Source organism: Larus michahellis, chromosome 1 (assembly GCF_964199755.1).
Source record: "Larus michahellis chromosome 1, bLarMic1.1, whole genome shotgun sequence".
NCBI lineage: Eukaryota > Metazoa > Chordata > Aves > Charadriiformes > Laridae > Larus > Larus michahellis.
In genome coordinates, this window is record NC_133896.1 from 22944793 (window position 1) to 22964475 (window position 19683).

General features: G+C 41.2%; 1 protein-coding gene across 8 annotated transcripts in view; it reads right to left on the bottom strand.

Moving 5' to 3' along the window:
- Positions 1-19683, bottom strand: part of PLXNB2 (plexin B2) — a 261514-nt gene that overhangs the window by 139363 nt on the left and 102468 nt on the right. The window contains exon 1 of one of the 8 annotated variants that reach the window (XM_074592640.1): positions 11052-11113. The exons of the other annotated variants lie outside the window; for them this stretch is intronic. The gene's annotated coding sequence lies outside the window, so the exon portion shown is untranslated. Of the gene's footprint in view, positions 1-11051; positions 11114-19683 lie in introns of those variants that run through there. 8 annotated transcript variants of the gene reach the window in all.

Sequence of the window (19683 nt, forward strand, 5' to 3'; positions counted from 1 at the left end):
CAAATTCAGCACGGATACGCTAGAGATACAAAGCGTTACAGGCATCCCACTGCAACGTGGGCAAAGAGGACAGCATGTTTACCAAGCCTAACGAAGGCTACCCCGGGAAGGCAGACAGCGGCTTCATTTACCAAAAAGTCCCAGATCTTTAACATCGTGGGTTCGTTGGCAGCGAGAGCGACCGCTCTGCTCGCTGGTGTGTAATGAGAAGAACCTCCCGGGTGTCTCGCCTCTCCTCCCCTGCAATCAGGGCGGTAATGCCAGATGCAAGTTTGGAAGTCTTCAGCATTTCATCTGACAGCATAAATGTTATGTTTTTTCATGAACCCAACCAGTCATCTGCTCCGCTGCACGCTTCTGCCACCTGCTTATATTGGGCACATAGGATGGGACGTTTGCGTTTCACTGGCTGGAGCTGGCATGTATGTAAAACTCTGGCTGCTATAGCATTATCCAAACCTTTGGTTGTTTTTTTTTTTGCCAAACAGACCACACTTTCAGCATTCCTCTTCCTCACTTTAAGGAAAAGGCGCCTTTTCTACAGACCCAACAACAGCCACACAGCCCACAGCGGTGTGCTGGAAATGCTTAGGATGCTGTTAACATTGTCCATGCAACTCCAAAGGGCTGCAGCCACCCCAGGAGGGGTTTCCTAGCCGTATACCTGCCCAAACTCTGCAGGACCAAAAGCCGAGGCCTGATGCCATTTTTTCCACACATGCAGATCATTTTCCCTTCTACTTCCTTTGAGAGGGTGGTATTTTTTTTGAAAAAACACTCATTAATAAATTCATAATCTCACCAGCCACATATATTTCCGCCTCCTGAAGTGTTAAAACAAAAAACAAACCAGCTCTTGATACTTCTGTCAATAAAGAGCACACTCAGGATCAAAGGAATAAAAATGCTAATTATGGTGCACTCTGTAACACCTCTCTCCTGAGCCAAGTGTTCTGATTAAGTTAACCATCATGCTAATTATAATAGCGTTTAGCACAGCTGGGGCCAAAGAAAAGCCACCTTCTACCAGAGCATGGTTACCAGCCTCAGAACGAGATCAAGCACATTCGTACCGTAATAGAAACTTGCCTATGAGCCGCAGAACAGCCACTGCTCGTTTTAAATACTCAAAACCATGTTCAGTCGCTTTTACCACTCACAAAAAATTTGTGGACATATAAAAAAAATTGTTGGGGTTTTTTTGGTTTTTTGTTTGGTTTTTTTTTTGTTTTTGGTGTGTTTTTTTTTTGTCATGAAAAAGAATGCTGGATTCAGAAGTTTATTGCCCAGAAATTAAGTTATTGGCTCCTACGGGAACATAGAGCAAGATAACACATCTTTGCAATTGAAAGGGGAGCCCACTCTTCTGCCTTTTCTCAGTCAATACCCCATGGCTGTGAAGTATGCCAGTGACTGCAGAGGAAGGTCACTGTACTCTATACTTTCATTTAAAATGGAATGAAGTAGCAGGCAATTACTGGCAAAACCACCTGCCACATTTCAGCAACACATTTGGATGGAGGACGAGGCTGATAGTACTGGTGAAAAATGACGTTTGACTCTAAGTGAGAGTTAATCCTTCCCATCAATTCCATGGAGGGGAGAAAAATATAATAAATTGATAAATCCCTACAGCTCAGAAAATTTTATCTTCAGTGGATGCTTACAATCCTTGTTGCACATAGCATAATTGGAAGAAAGAGATTTTTAAAAGGTTATGTAACCATATCTTCCATTCATCACTTCCCTCCTTGAAAAACTCATCTGCGTTTACTGGCAGTACCTTCCAGTGCACCTGGTTGAAGGATAAGCACTACTTTCCACAAAGGAGCTACAAGGTAAGAAAATTACTTTCACTTCAGTATCACTCCTCTGGTTTGTACTTAGCCTCCCGGAGACTTTGAATAGCAGCAGATAAGCAGACTGTTTTTCAACATGAATTCAATAATTAACTCTGAATTAAACAAGTCGTCTAAACACAATGATGCAACTAATGCTTCTGAGTGGATACGTACTTTCCAAATTCCAGGCAGTGTTCAAAGTGCTCTTGTTTCACTGCACAGATTCAGCAATCACCGACACCCTTGTTATGGGGCACCTTCCCATTCACTTCTCACTTACTGCGTTGGTTCACTTAATTATACATACACGTATAACTGTACATAGTAATAAATACAGTGCTGTTTTATGTAAATTGATAATCTTCATCTAAATTCCTTACTGCTTTGATAGGCCGGTAAAGGTTTTAAGTGTCTTTAATCCACTGTCTGGGCAAAGAGGCTTATTACTACTCTGGTTTGGAAGGGAGAGAGGAGAGGTTCTTCAGAGGGGAAACCCAATATATTGGCTGAGCTGTTAGAGAAGGTCAAAACCTGGGAACAGCACCCCTTGAAAGGATGAAGGCTACTAATATCCTGTTGCCATTATCATTATCAAGAAAACAAGTATCATAACACCACGTAGTATTAAACCTCTTGGACAGAAGTCAGTGCTATTTCAAGGGTCTGTGAATGAGGCTTAGAGCTGTCCATGAGGGATTTCAGCCTGTCACACACATAATAGAAATATAGCAATACGGTGAAAATTGGGGCATTTGAATCCTCTACTTTTTCACTGACGTCCTCGGACATGTGATGAATGGGTGACCACTTTATCAAGTATAACCCTGTCTGCCTCCCGCCTTTCTGGAACTCACAGACCCTTCTAGATGTGGCTGCTTCACTCCAGCACCTTGTTCTGCATCCCTTCCTATGGGTGGGGGAGATGGGCATGGGAAGAAAAACAGGGAGGGGAAAGCGATGTCTCATCATCTGTCAATCCCTCCCTCTCTCAGCTGCTAATTGGCAATGGCCAAGCCCTATGGAAAGAATCACAGTATTACAGGGTGTAAGCAGAGGCTGCAGCTGGTAATGCACCAGACTGGTTCTCTGGCTGTTAGGGCACTACTCGTTGCTGTGTACATTTACGTTGACAATACTGCTTCATATTGTGTATATCTTCCACTGCTTAGGTAAGCTCAAACATTAATTCTTATTTACTGCTTGCATTTCACGCCAAATTAATTTCCACTCTATGCATGCATACTTTCAGGACAGGTGGAGAAAAGATTATGCAGTAGATACTCATGTACAATGGTGATGTGCATAATAAGGAAAAAAATGGTGGAATAATAGAGGAAGCAGAGGAGTAAATTGCATACTATAACATTAAGACATAGTTTCCTGGGAGGATTGTATATGGGCGTTTGCGTTGCCTACACCCAAAACGTTCAGGAATTACAGGTCACATCCTGCTGTTGCCTCTCCTATAACCCATTCCAAAGCACTAAGAACCTGTCAGTAGAAAATGCAAAGCAAACTAAACAGACCTGCCTAGTTTCTTTTTCTCAAGTTTTATTACAACAGTGCTTTTTTTTTGACTGAGAAATAAATGTTGCTATAAAAATCAACACTGTTATATACTATCTAATTATCTCTAGCATAAAGTAATCAGAGGGGCTACTAAAACATGGTCACCAAAATATTTGGATTTGGCTGTGTTTTAAAATATTAGTTACACAAACTTTAACTCTTGAAATAATATCAGCTAACGATACGTGCTTCACTTGGGAGTTAAACACGTAAAGTAAAAAGCTGATGTCTGACAAATTGAAAGTAATTTCATGTTGAAGTAAATTAAACGAATTTCCCAGATGTTGCTATAAGAAGAGACTCAAGGAGGTGAAATGAAAGTCACTGCTGATGCATTCAGACACTTACCATAAAGTTCCCACGAAGTAAACATTTTAAAAGGAAACTGTGAAAAAGGAGAAATCAGAGGTGGGAAAGTTTACAGTCCCACTGACAGTCTTCATATGAGCGTCTTGTGGCTCTGTGTCATTTCACGGGGAGTGGTCCACATTTCTGCATGGGAAATGCTACGTAAACACTAGAGTGAAATCAGTCTTCTTCAAAGGGTGCTGGGTAGTCAAAAGGAGCTGCTCCTCGCTTCTAGGTAAGGTGAAAGAAGGTGAAAAACCAGATTTGCAGGCCTATCTGTAGTTTTCAGTACTTTGCTGTAGCAGATCTCAAAGTACACCTAGGATTTGGAAATCCCAACCTCTCCCTTTAAAGCAGGTTTTCCAGCAGGTAGAAATACATATAATTGACTTGGGCAAACGTCAAGAGCTAGCAGCATCCTTGCACGAAAACCCTCAGGAATACCTCTCCTTCCCTTCTTACCCAATTATTGCCACTCCGTTGGAATAACATACCCTTCTACCATAGCCCAAACTGAGTAAAGAGTCCACAAGTTTAGGAGGATAGGGAGGAAAGGAAGTTCACAACTTCTCCCTTTATTAGCAGATCCCAGAGAAGCCTATACGCTCACCTCTCTCCTCTCTCACTTGCAGAGGGAAGCCCACACACGGGGTGCACCAGCATGGCACTGCCTACAGACCAGCCAAGGATGTTCTTTCTCTCAGGGTGATCACATACTGTCCACATTCTCTGCACTTTTCTCTCAGCCGCTAGATTCCGGAAGGTATTTAGGCTACTATTCCTGTAAATGCTGGAGATGTGGAAGAAAGAAAACGCTCTCCACATTTGACTCCAGCCTTCGGTATCACTCATAGATCAGGATTTTACACTATGGATTCACAAGACCTGTTCATATCAGAATACCGATATGCTACGCTTACCTGTTTTGTTAATGTAGCCATTATATTTTCCTTAGCCCCTCTTATTTTTTTTTGGTCATGTTTCACTAAATTATCACCCAATAAATTAGAAACATTATTTTCTTAAAAACAGTGATTATGTCAAGTTCATCCTCTTACTAGGATTACAGATTTTCTACAGTTTACTTGAAAATCTGCTTTAAGACATAACAGATGTCAACTTTCCATGCTAGACTAACAAGAGCATCTATTCCATTCTCATCTCATGACCAAGGCAATATATTGGAGGAAAAAAAAGAAAAATACTTGAAAATTACAAGGGGGTCCAATTTCCAGAAAAAAAACCCCACCCCAAAGTCTATAATGGAATACCATGGAAGAAGTAACAAAGAGTTATAAAATCCCAAACCAACAAACATCTTTGATAGTCATATAAAAAGCTCAATATTTTGGCTAGACAGTTATCGCTAGACAGTTGCTGCAAGACCTACTTCAGATTCCTGGGACATACCAATTTTCCTCACTTAACATTTGAAAGATAGGTAACTTGATAGACTTGGTAGCTACAGACAGATCATAATAAAATAAATCCTAAACTTCAGACATGTATTTCAAAAATATTTTGGTAGGTAAGTTGACAAACTGCTCTATAAATACTTTTCCTATGCTTTGCACTGTCTTTCTTGGGGTATGTCAAGCCACAATGCCAGAATATTACACTATCCCCATCCTTTAACTACAAGAAAAAAAAAATTCTGACCAACCCCTCCCACATTTTTTAAAGATATAGGGCAGTGAGAAAAAACACATTCCAAATGAAGCCTTCACCAACACCTCCAACTCCACAAATACCAGCAATCCTGGCTGGTACTGCAGGCCCCTCCTCGGAGACTCAACTGCAGGCCAATACTCATTTGTTTCACATTGCTCAAGCATAAACGTGAATTACTGGGGTTTGCAACTAAGCGTATCAGGCAGAAGTGGATCACTTCAGTGTTCCACAGAGGGATGGAGGGAAGCTGCCAAAACCCTCCATTCTGCCACCCCCCTTTCTCTTTTTAAGATTTCACGAACACGCCTCATACCAAAGGATCCAAAATTTATCCAAATTGAAAATAAGCGCTTTGGCCCACTTTGTAAGACAGAAAAGCTAACCACGTAACAGTGGGTACACCAGCTCCTTCTCTGCAATTCTCTCTTAACATCTTTTGTCAATGAAAGGAACCTTGTCGTTTCCAGATATTTCATTCCGGTACAACAGACACAAGCCATTTTCTCTAACACAACCTGCTGTTGAAAAAAGAAGCATTTCTGAACACAAGGAACATAGGCAAACATGCAAAATAAAAGTAAGACAGAAGACAGCGAGACCCCTAAACATTTCACAGTACTATGAGTCATTTTGTTATCCTCAAAGTATGCAACACTGGTTATCACTCTTAGTAATCATTTGAAGTGCCAACCCTCAACAAATTTAGGCCCTATATCGAAATACTAATTTTTGATATTTTAAAGTTCTTAAAAAGAGGAGATCCCCCACTCTTACCAGTTTAGGATAATGATGTTATTGCACAGTCTCCTCCTCACTGTCATAATTTATAACGGAGGAAAAAAATCACAAAGGACAGCACTGAGCAAAACTGAAACCCACAAGTACCTTTTCTTTTAATAGCGACTTTTTTTGGCTTGGGTACAGATGAATTCCCTTTCACATTGCCCTCTGAAAGCTGCTATAAGCACACCACCGTACTGGATGACAAGGTGACCTTTCCTTGGTGAAAGGAAACAAGAAAATTTTGGTCTCTGGTACCGAGACCTATAAATGCATTTCCTTGCTTTTGCTAGGCTATACAAAGTTCATACGCATAGAGCAAGGACATTACTTTCAGATAACAGAAAAAAAAGAAGTAAAGCAAGAAAAAAAATCGAAGACTTCAGTGAAGACTTTGGTCTGGATAAACAAGGGACTCATTTTTACCTCCAAAAAGGTTAAGGTCACCAGACTAGCGCTCACAATTTCTTACCACAGGGACAATAGAATACACCACAAAGCCAGTAGCGCACGTATCACAATTGGCAGCTGGCTTGAAAATGCTCAAGTTCAATTGACGATGAAGAATGAATTACCCTTATGTTTGAACAAAAAAAAACCCCCAACCTGATCTCACCAGGCCAGAAGCAAAACCACATTCCAGGCGCGATGTGTGACAGCACACAGAAAGCGAGTTTCAATTTATTCTGCGCATTTAAGCACACACAAAAGCCTATATGGTTCTCATTAAAATAAAAGATATCTCCAGACTTCTAAAAGAGCACAGAGTGATTTAGGTTCTTACTGTCATACAGAAGAAATAACTTACCCTCCTGTTTTTTGTGCTTCCTCCTGGATCTAGGATTTAAGTCACCTATACTATTTTCATATCTATAAACAACCACCAGTGGATTAAAGATCTTCCCGTATTCCTTCCACTTTTTTTTTTTTTTTTTAATGGAAATTTCTTTGACAAAGAGCAACAAAGCATTCTCTCTGAAAGAAAGAGCACTGCAGATACACACCACTTTCAGCAAGGACATTCAGATGCAACTCCGCAGAGTTTACTTGGATTAGCTTAACAATGTTCTCAAAAAGGAGCTATAAACCTTTCATGAAGGGTAGCTTTAGTGGTGGAAGAGGTTTAACAAGCTCATTCATTAATGACCGGTGTCTTTGGGGTGCTCTTTTGGTGGGCCTTCAAGGAGCAGGTGTTTCTGCCACAGCTTTTCTCCCTGTGTTTTACATAGTGTCTGGCACCTTTGCCTGGCGTGCCAGGCCAGCCAGCGAGCTGGGCTCCTCCACCAGACCGAGCTGAAAGGACAATTATGCACTATAAGACAGAAAGAACAGAATGTCCGACAAAAAGAATTTGCAGGATTACCTTCTCCTGCATTCACAAGCTTGCTCTTATGTATATTTGTGTGAAAAAGTGATTGCAGTATAAGTACACGCGAGGCAAATGCGGCGTGAGATGTTTCATCTGGACCTTATGTAGGACCAGTTCAGGCAAACACTGAAGAACAAAGAGCTCGAAGGGCAAGTGAGGAGAATACCTATTTAACATGAGGTTAGATATGTAGGATATCTAGGAGGTATCTATTTAGCCTCCTATCTATATAAATATCAATATAAATAGGTATCTAGGAGGTATCTATTTAACATTGATCAAGAAAAGACACTGAGGAATTAGAAGAGGGCTACAATTAAGAAGGTCTAATGTGACCACCTTATTCTGGTGCTTAGACCCCTACCTATGAAAGGTTTTCCTAGCTGGAACATCACCATGCCTCGCAGAGGCTGCTGCTTGCCTTTGAGAGAGACTATCAAATACAGTTGGAAATACTGTGCAAATGAGTCAGAAGGGGTTGAGAGACAGCAGGAATCTACGAATACAATGAATTAAACATAACTAAACTGCACACAACAGAAATCAAGAAACAGTCCATTTGCATCAGCTGTAGATGTTTATGGAAGAAAATTATGGCAGTGTTCATCATGTTACAGGAAGCGTTCTGGATTGATTCGTGATTAAAAGGGAAGCTTAATGCATATAGCTACTTTAAAATTATGTAGTTACAATTTAGGCAAACTACTGGTTTAATTTAATTAAAAGCTAGTCATTTTATTACTTTGCATGTAATATGAATCTCGAAAAAAACCCTATGAAATTAAATGAAAATTTTGCTTTCTCATTCTGCTCCCCTCCAGCAAGCTTAATTCAAATGCTATTAGTAGGTTTTTGCTGACATATCATCTAACGGCAGGTCAGAAAGGACTGAAAAAAAGTGTTTGGCAAGAACGATAATTAGCCCTAGTTAAGTCAGAAGCTACCAAGAATTGCACTCCTAAATATTAAAGAGAACATTAACTTAGTAACAAATTTCAACAGGAAGTATTTTAGTGTTTGCAGCCTGCAACAAAATATTTAAGAACAAAACATGCTATAATAATATCAGTTCTTACCCAAACTGCTTTAATGGGTACTTTTTGTTTGTTTCTCTAATGGAAGGATAACTATCTTAACACTTCAGTCACGCTTAGGTGATTTATAAGACTCTGAAGAAAAAAAGAAAAAGTAAATGAAAGTGAAAGGAAATGCCTAGCTAGAATTTGTCTCGCCACTTAAAACATCCGTGTTTTATTAGGAGAGCCAACAGTGGTGCCAGTGGGCACACAGCCTCTCATTAACTCCAGAAAATTATTTTGCAAAGTAAGAATGCCCTTGCAAGTGACAAAGATGCATAAGGTCTCTGCTCAGGAGTTACATATGAACTGTATACTCCAGTGATACTATAGGAAATCTATACTCAAAGAAACAGTCCACCACAGCCAGCGGCATGCCCTACAGCAGAACAAAACAACAAACCAAAACCAAACCTAGAAAACAGAGCAGCAAGCGTTAACTAGCAAACAAACTACCTTGGAAGATGTAGGAGAAATACTAAGATACCATGCTGACCACAGCAACACAGTTATTCCCTCCTGGAGGCTGAGCCCTGGCTCTGTCGTCTTTACAGCCTGCACCTCCATATGGGTTATTACAAAAGGCAAGTTGCATTCCAAAAGGTAGTCTTTTTTTTCTGTCCTTTTTCTTTTTTTTAAATGAAAGACAGCACTGCTTTCTCTTCCCCTAGCAAATAGCTCTGAGCTGGAATGCAGAATAAATGTCTTAAAGACTCCTCTGTGCTGGAGGGCTTAGCAGAAACCCAGCAGTCTCAATATAAACCAGATGTGTCACAACAAGTTTTGGGTGGAGAAAAGTGTTAGCTCAGGGTATGAGAGCGCCCAGGAGGGACTGCCTTTTACAATACAGACACAGTAACAATTAAGAAAGGCGGGAGTAGGCTCAGCAAAAACTTGCCAACAGAAGGACTGATGCCGACTTTCTTTAAAGCACCACCATCATTCATTCTTCAGCACTTTAACAGGGCCCCAATGAGATATGCACAGCATTTAGTTTGCATTAAATACATACTCTCTCAGAACAGTGCAGAGCCAAGAGCCCCAGAGACCTTGAAGCTTTTCCACGAGGGCAAGCAGGATAATGCATGTGATGATTTTGCGAGGAAAATCTGGACTATCCTCAGGTTGACTATGATCTTCAAGCTGTTGTGGCCTCCCAAAATCCAGAAGGCAGAAGCCGAATTTAATCCTGGGTAGATACCTCTCACTAGCTACACATAATTCAGAATTATTCTCTTACGATGTAGACATGCAAGGCACTTAAAGAATATATGCCTGCCCCAAGCGATCCAAGAATCTCATCTAGACGTAATTAGGAGTAGGCAAGTACTTAGGGAAATTAGTCATTAGTTTGCAAATTCAGACACCGGTCTCTCAGCTACAAGCCTCCCTTTGGTTTGGTTCACTTTTTTTTTTCCCTGCCTTTTGTGGTGAAAGAGCAAAGGGACGATGCTGTACAGCAGCAGAAATTTGGGAGTCCCTGCACAGATCATCCCACAACAATTAGTTTTGTTAGATGATGTAGAATTCTGGAAGAAAATGTTTGGGAAAAAACTATTTCTAAAATTAAACAGAAGCAAACTAAAAGAAAGGCAGAATAGCAGGAACACTCAAAACCAAAAAAGCTGGAAATCCAGGGTGCAGATAGATGTTAGGAAAGAGGGAGGAAGGCAGCAGGGAGAAAGCAACAAATTTTTCTCCTCCCCCCACCCACCAGTTTTGAATTTCAAAATAATATCCAAATGAGCTCCCTTCCAGACAGTGTAATAAGCACAAGGACCCACCTGTAGCAGGCAGCCAATCTCTTCTCCCAAAACCTCTCTGCATTCATTTCAGGCCCAAAACACAAGGAATAGGCAATTAGCAAATGAGAACCTCTGTCTGAAGGCAAGCATACTCAAAATCCCGCTGCCATATGATGTAAATACACAAGTACAGTAATGCCAATAAAGATGTTAAGTGAAAACCACTGCCCTGCCGAGTAGCGGGCTGAACTCGACTTTCTTGTCTTGGATGTGTTTATCGGCCCAGCATAACCGCATCATCCTACTTCTTTTTTGCATAAGGGGGAAGCTTGTAAAAATGCCAGAAGATGCTGGACGTTTCTAGGAGAGACCTGTGGTTTCTCATGAGGTCCTGAGCCTGACTATGGGGTTCCTATGTGCTGCGGTAATGGAAGCTGTAGCACAAGCTTGAGCCACGCTCTGCTGCTGGCCGGGATCCCCCAGCTGACTCAGTCTGCATCAGGTCATAAAATGCAGGAGAGTCCATGTGGTGACAGTTGGAGCTAAAAAAAAGCAGGTATGGCTGTGCTGGGTAATTGGTCGGCAAGCAGCAAACGGCGAGGAGGGCCTGCATGCCAGGAGGAGAAACTCAAGTGCGTGTAACATTCCTTACCTATTACTTCAGCGAGGAGCCGAGACCAGCCCGGCGTGATCCAGGCTGGAAATGGGCCAGGGGAGCAGCTATGCGGATACGGTGAACAGAGGAGAAATCATAAATGACGGGTCTGGGAACGGCAGCCAGGAGCCAACGTCGGGGCACTCACAGCAGTGTCGCCCCTCTCCAGGCTGTAGGTTTTGGGAATCCCTCAAGCAGCAACTGACATGCCCCACGGCTACCAGAGGCGAAGGGTACATACACTTTGACTCCAAGTCAGGCTTCAAGCTAACTTCATCCTTTTTTGTGCCAAGCAAGCTCTTTAGTTGGAAGGATGATCTGGAGGGAAAACAGAGACAGACACTGAAGTGTTTGGCACTGTCAAGTTGCACGGGGATATTTCACGCATTTCTTAAAGGGCGTGCTCACTCCTTGGCACGCACACCGGGCACTCACTCAGTAAAGATCGATTTTTTAGTCCTTATGGCTTCAGTTTACTTGAAAAAGCTGATCCTGATGCACCCTGAAAGATGAGTGAACAAAAGCAGTCTCGGAGCACGTGGGCCAAGCGAGCTGGGGAAGCACACAAGGCACTTTTGAAGAGGTCCCAGCGCTACGAGCTGCAAAAAGTCCCTCCTGAGCAGGTCAGGCACTGCAGCTGGGATCTCCACACTCGGAAGTCATTTATGGGTGACTTGGCTGTTCAGACAGATATATCGTAGGTACCCCGTAGGCAGCCCAAGAAGATTGCCTGCTGTTTTTCCTGTCCCCGGGCAGATGACAATGATATCGTGAGGGAGACCCACTTTTGAGGTCAGCTCTGGGAAATGTATTCCTAAAGGATCAGTTCAGCCAGGCAAGAGACGCTCTTAGCTGTTGGCAATTTGGGAGGATAAGAAACTTCCTAACTCACTTAGAAGCACACATCTTCAAGATTTCTTATCAACAAGGTTTGAAGTAAAACTAAAGCTCAAACAACATGGATAATAAATGAAAATGACTTGTACTCCTACACTCAGCAGGGCCCAGGGATTTTAAACTCCCTTTCTTCCCAATAATGCATTTCTTTTCCTCCTGCTGTGTATCCCAGTATGGGCTACGTGGTTTTGCTATTCCAGAGTAGAAAACCTGTCCTGACAGCTTGTGTTGCCGTGCAGGGGAGGAGGTGGGACCATTTTATACAGTTTGTAAAGATGAGTGTCAAAGAACTGCATTAAAGTAATACTGCAGCAAGCCCAAAGAAATACTAGCAATTATATAGCAATTAATACTACAGCAATTATGGCATCTTGGTGCTAGAAACCTGAAACGCAAGCACACATGGATGGACAGACGCATGGACACACTCTCCAAAAAGCCCATTCCAAGGCATGCTACTTTGTGACTTGAACCCCTCTAGCCAGGGAGTCTGAAAGATCCACAAAAAGAAACATAAACAACGTCTGGAAGTTGCTTGACCAGATATTATTGGCTCGATGGATGACAGTCCCTCTGGAGCATATACAGCTAAGTTAAGAATGCTGATCTGAATATCCTGGACAGTCACATAGTTTTCCAGCTGATTTCAACTATTTTAGTAATACAATGTTTGATGGCAACACTTTGTATGTTAAGTCTAACCACAGCTTGAACTGGGTGGACTACTAGGGCAGGAGTAGCCACCAGGAGAAGTTCAGGGCAGTAAATTTGTGCTGAAAGCAACAGCTACAAACCATATGCATTATTTTTTTTTTGCTAAGGAGCCTTATTTGCTTATGTGAGTATGATGTTCTGAACAAGAGTAAAAGATGCACAAAAAAAAGATTACGAGCAAAAGAAAAGTGAAATAGGAAGTTGAAGAACAGGTAAAACCGGATCTGAACAGTTTCACTTAATTACAAAGGAATTCAGCCCATGGCTTGAGGATAAATGTGGGCAGGATAGCTCTTTTACAAAGAAAAAAAATAAATACCCAAACCTGTCTTACTTAAGGAATTAACTTGTTGACTTTTCCCTTGGCCGTAGGGGTACTCAACATTTTCTCAGTCTGACAAATGAGTTTGTTCAGGGTGTTTGGAAAACTGGCAGATTCACATCTTTTCCCCTCTGGTCAGATAAGATTATTATTATCGCAGACGTTCAGACAAACTCTAAAGTCCCTGTATTCTTTTAAAATTTTTCTAATATACTTTGGGTGGCAGAGGAGCAGAAGAAAGGAGACTAGGGGGAGGGTTTTCTCTGTAATACTACATAAGGCTACAGAGAACTATCAAAAAACCCATAAACTGTCATGACAGAAGGACTAATTCCTTCCCACTATCGCCATGGATCAAAGAGCTCCGAAATTCTGTGCTGAATCCTAAAATAAGTGAAACACAGCGCTGGCACTGGTCTGCCATTCAGACATCCCACGCGCATCACACGTGAGCAAATCCAGCCTACCTAAACACATCTCTTGGTGGCTATTTCGGAGCTCTAAAGCATCAGCCACAGAAAAATTATCGCATGTGCTCGGTTCCTGCAGCTTCAGGCTTCCAGAATTGCTGCCGCTGCCCTTCACTCGGCTCCGGCATCTGTCGCTCTCGTTCCTCGGGCTGAGCCTGCTCACGCGAGCGTAAGCGCTCAGCGGCGTGAATCATCCCTGCACAAACTCACCGAGACCTCAGCCCTGACAAGCCCAGATGCTCTCTTCAAGTCAGCTTCGTCCTTAAAGATCTCCAAAACTACATCAGAGCAATACTGTGTAGCTGGTCGGAGTCACGATTATCCCCCTGCGTCCTGACCAACAACTACACCACCACAATTCTAAGCTTCGCCTAGAAGACCTTTTGCTAACCCAAGCCTTTTTTAAACAGGAAATGATGAGCTTTCCCAGCGCAAGTTTTCATCCCTGGAATGAATCAAAACAATGGAGTTTCTGACCAAGTAAAATTTGAACCTTTATCGCCCGAGTTGAAAAGGGTGGCAGATTTATTTTTTAACATCTGCAGTGACCGCAGCAAACCGTTTCAAAAACAACCCTCTGCAAGAATCCTTGAATAAAAAAAGTCATTTCCATTTTGCATTTCACGTAAGTGATAAACAATATCACTCAGGCTCTTAACAGTTCAAGTGGGAGGGTTTTCAAAAGATGCTTTTTTGTCATCACTACTTGCCACAGTATTTTTAGTGGGAAAAAGCCCAAAATGAAGACAAGGAACTTCCAAGTGAAGCTGCATCAGCAGGAAGTCAGAAAAACTGTCAGAAAATACCTATCAAACACAAATATCATCCAAAATAAAAGTGTCTACAAAACCACTACAGTCCCGTTACGCAAGTCCAAATTATGCATCTCTACTCAAACACCAGTGCCAGCCACTATTAGGCAAGAAATTTGAAAAGCACCTTTTAAAGCAGCTTCTCTCTGTTTTTCTCATCCTCGTCTCTCCTACTCTCTAACCAAGTGAACAAACCATGAAATTATCTAGCTCCAAATCAACCCATCCATGCAATTACCTCACATTCCTCTGCAAAGTTTTATTGCCTAACAGGAGAAAGAAATTAAAAGCTTTACTTAGAAAGTGTGAAACTTACCAAAAGCCAATTTTACAGACTGAGACAAAACAGCATTGTCCAAATGTACAGAGACCCCATCACTGACCGAAGTCTCTCAGTATGGTTGAAAGGGACTAAAAATCAAATCCACAAAGTTACTCTGTGATCAGAAGTGTTTTAACCTTAATTAGATATACAACAGTGAGGATCTACTTATCCTAAAATAAGGCTCCTTTTCTACCTATTGTGCATAATATAAACAAAACATTTGCAGATTACATTAGACCATTAGCAAATACAATTTACAAATTAAGAAAAACATCAACAACAACAACAAAAAAAACAACAAAAAAAACTTGCCAGGGTGAAAGAGAGACCTAGGAACCTGAAAAGTGTGTGATATACATCAGCACTTTCCTTTTCCAAATAAAAATGCAGTGCTAAATCAGATGCAACCAGATAGCTGAATGAGAAGATAGTGTGTTACCAAGAATGTGACCAACAGTGACTTCCCTCAACAATTTGGTGTCCACCAGTGAGGAGGACAAGACTAACGACTCCACCTCAGAGGGACTTTGCAGGCTGTAGGCACAGCCGGGCATGGTGACAAGTAGCAGCTCTACAGAGGCAAGGTCACAAGTTGATTTAAGAGGTGGAACACGGAAATGCAGGGTGAAGCCAGAGGTTTTGCAATTTCAAGGGTGGCTGAGATTTCCCACCGGATTGCAGCCTCTCCTTGCGTTGAAGAGGAGACATGGATCCCCCACCCACCTATTGCATAGCTGCTCTGATTAGAGGGTTGCTCTTTACTCTCCCTGGTGCTCTGGCACGAAATCTGTTTAACTGTGGATTTGTAGAAACAGAATATACAGCTCCCATTAGAGAGAAGAAAAAAAGCCCACAACAAACCTTAAAAAAGCACAAAGCAAGAATATACCCAATGTCATTTTAAGATACAAGACATATAAGATCTAACACATGTAAGAGAAGCATTTATCAGGAGACATATTTGATTCACTCTACCCTTTTAAAAAAACCAAAAACAACTTTTTTGTCCTCAAGCAAAACTAGCCCCCTGTGAGATGCAGACACTGAGCTATGCTGCCTTTTCCTCTTAAAAAATGCCTGGGAAACAAGTTTTCAGTAGCTCCACAAGCTCCCAACAAAAATACAGATCAGTTTGCATTCTGCAGTCAGTGAATGATTAATGTCATTTGAAATCTAATCAAAAACCCATTGACCATTTAAACATTATAATGGAGCTGACAAGTAGAACATACACTTCCAGCTAAAGGACTTCAATGCATCGCCTTTCTGCTGAGAAAGTCTTAGTTTTCACACAGAAAAGCTAATACCTACAAAGAAGAGAAGACCGGGAAAAAGGCAAAACCATTTAAGATGAATGACTGCAATGTTTCATGCATCTTAAAGTCATGAAAATGTAACGCTTATTTAAAAAGAGATCGTTCAATTGACCGAAATGAGACACAGTTTATTTTAAACATCATGGTATATTTTGCTTCGCAGTCTATAGGTGAAACATATCCTACGTTCTCTGCTGCTGTGTAATTATGATTAGATGGTCAGTGTGTTTTTTTTCCTACCAGAGGCTCCCATCCACCACACCCTTGGAGAAACTGGTGCCAGAACTGGTTATGGGAGGGTAAGGGAGCAGGGATCCTGTTGCTAAAGGACAGGGAAAATACTGATAAGGTGTTTGCTTCCTATCTGTAGGCCTGAGAGATGTCAAAATTGCTCCTCAAGCTGCAGTTCTTGTGTGCTCACCTGGCAGAGGGGTGAAAGCCACAGCAGCATGGCATGAGCACACCAAGCAGGATGAGGAAAATGCAGCTCGTTGTGCACTTTTCCAGTGGCAGATGTAGAAAACGGGAAAGAATTCCTGTTAACTACAAAATTAGGAGATGAACAGACACAGGAGTGTGAAGGCCACACTCACACAGGGTGCTCCAATGGTTTCCAAGCCATCTGACAAGTGAAAGCAGCATCTAAAACTGCAAACAAACATGACATATGGTACGGCATAAAGTTATGACATACCCATGTACCATGTCTACTGTGGAGATGCCTACTATTAGAGTAGAGTTAAAAATTTGGGTAGTGTGTGTTTTATGCGTGCGTGAAAGGCCCTCCTTTCTTTCCTGCCCCAGGAGGTCCTTCATCCCAGATAGCAGGGAGTATTGACCTCAGCCCTACCCAAGGCTGGCCAGGGTCCCGGGCACCCTTCTGCGTCTGATCATTTAATGATCTATAGCATCATTTAAGCGGTAGCACGTTCAGCACAATTCAGGAGAGCAGCGTTGCCTTATATGAAAGAAAGAGATCAGCACGTTTTTGCTGGTAAGGCATTTTACAATTGTCAGTATTAAGCGTTAAAGGTACTTAACTTGACTTGGAGTATACCCATTTCACCATTAGTGATTAATAATGCTACGTGGACTGAGAAAGTATGGTCCCACTCCAACAAAAAGCATCTGCCAAATGAAACAGGGGATTGATTAACATGATGCAAGGCTCCTCTTGGGTGACTCGAGGGCACCGAGCGGCTGCCTGCTTCACCCCGCATTTGAAGGAGCACCAACAAGCAGGGCTGGAACTGCCGCTTTGATCTGGTACCTCCACGTTCTTGCTCTTGAATCAACCTGCATCTGTATTTTTCCTGCTACAGGAAAATAAAAGAGACCGTCCCTGTCTGGAGTATTGCGACATTGCCCCTCTGGAAAGAATGAGGACTGTGTGGCTGGTTTATAACACTGTGGTATCCAGCAGGAAACATGGTTTGAAAGAAAAGAGCATAAAGACAGAAGATCTAGAACAAGACGTACTTGAGTAGTATAATGATGAGGAGCATATGAGTATCAATTAAAAAAAATAAAATCTGTACATATGGGAATGAACAAATGTATGGAAAAATTAAGTCAGAAAGGCAAACTTAACTTGCTTAATTAAATTAATGCCTACACTTCACACCCTCTTTCCTGGCTAGTCAGGCCTGCTACGCTGTATCTAGTTTAGATGCAAATGGAACAAAAGTATTGCTTACTTACTAGTTTATTTCCAACTTCCATGAAATATGAGGGATCTAGCTAAGAAATTTGCAGGAAGGGAACAGGATGGGGGACACGTGGCTTGGCATTCTCTAAAATTTGCTCCAGCCTTCTGGCAGCCTCCCCCTCTTCCTCTTATATTTTACTGGAAATGATCCTTCCAGAGGCTAGTTGGCGTCTACAAATCTAGCTATTAGACACTACTCCAAGTAAGTGAGCCTCATTTCTCTTGCCGGCAAAAGATTTCCCATTTTTCCCTGGCATACTGTACGACGACAGAAAGGCGGCAGACAAAATGCTTTTGCTTGTTTTCCACCCCTAAACTCTCCCGGATGTAGTCCTCCACAAATTATGTGCCTGGAGTTAGCAAACGTAAGCTTTTGGTTGCAGCATAAATTGGCAAGGGTAGCTCTAACCTGGGTAAAGCAATTCACAACTCTTCAGCATCGTTTAATCTAGTTTAATGTCCCAACGTAATATAGTGAGGACTGTAGGCATAAAATTATTTAAGTGAAATGTTTACTCTTGACTAACTTATATCCCCGGATACCTGATTTTTTTCCTGATCATCCATAAAATTTAAAATTTATACTTTGATGGAAAAAGTATACTTTGAAAAAGGCTGTTAATCTAGGCAAGTATATTATAACATATAACGTTACCATATTTTGATAGTATATGCTCATAAAAAACATCTAAGTATTTCTGGACTTTCACCTAGTACAATAGACTCTCTAATCCCACAGAGGTGAATCTGGAAGATCAATAAGGTTTTTGCTGCCTACTTTAATGAATGCCCATAAATAATGAAGGCGGCTTATCTGTATATGCTCCAGAGGGACTGTCATCCATCAAGCCAATAATATCTGGTCAAGCAACTTTCAGACGTTAAATTAGATTCTCTTTAGAGAAGATTCATCAGCTTTTGTATCTCCTCTCCTGTAAGAAACATGGCATCTCCCCCGCTGATCAGCAAAGGAGTTGACAGGAAAATATTCTCCCAACCGTTCAGTATTCTTGTTAGTAGACCAGCAGAGATGAGAATTATGGTTTTGCATAGGCAAAAACTAGACAGAAATCCCCTGGTAGCACCGAGATGCGAGGCAGCTGTGAAAAATAGAGGAGATTGATACTGAGAGCTTACAGTTAGTGAGTTTTAGGGAAAAAGGCCCTTGTTCCCCAAAGGCACTAATAAGAGACTAAAGTGGAATAAGTAATGCATTGAGATGCTGCATAAAATCATAATATTTTTGAAAAGCAAAAGGTGTCCTCCCTCAAGAGATACTCTAATAAAGATATTGTAATTTTCATTTAATAAATATGAATATACAGAGTTTACTATCATAAAATAATTTACTAAGCTTGGACAAAACATTATTATTATTTTTTTTAACCTTCACTTTCCCAAATTTTTACTTTCCAAAATGCCCAATTAAGGGAAAAAAAAACAACCAAACAAACAACAAACAAATATCCCACCCCCCATTTGATTTCTCAGTCTCGAAAGCTGTCTAATGAAGAAGCAATTTATGCCTTTCTTTCCCAATTACCCACTTAAGAGTCAGAAGTTTAATTTCAGAGTAATCTTCATTTAAATCAAAATGCACCTGCACACAGGGCTGCACATACTAGAAGAGACTGACAGTTATTTTGGTGTATTTCTTTAAAAATAATAAGAATTAAAACTACTATTTTTTTTATTAGTGTTTATAAAGTCAAATGGCAGCACTTATGTTTTAACAATAAGCAATAAAGAGAACATCGCTTTCTGATGACTACTCTGAATTAGCAACAGTGCTGAACATAAATATTTTATTCCAAAATGCTTATACAGCCTGTGGTTTACAGCACAAGAAAGTTGCACATTTTTGGTTGACCTTTGATAATCAAATCACAGTATGTTAATTTTGATATATATTTAATACTATTTCTACTTGCGGAAATACTCATCATAACATTTCGTTACAAAACAAAAAAAAAAACCCAAAAGATGTTCCAACTTAATCATAGGCCTATGATCATGAGGCTGGCTTTGTAGTCTGCCGTTACGCATTTCTCTTTCAAGTACCGTT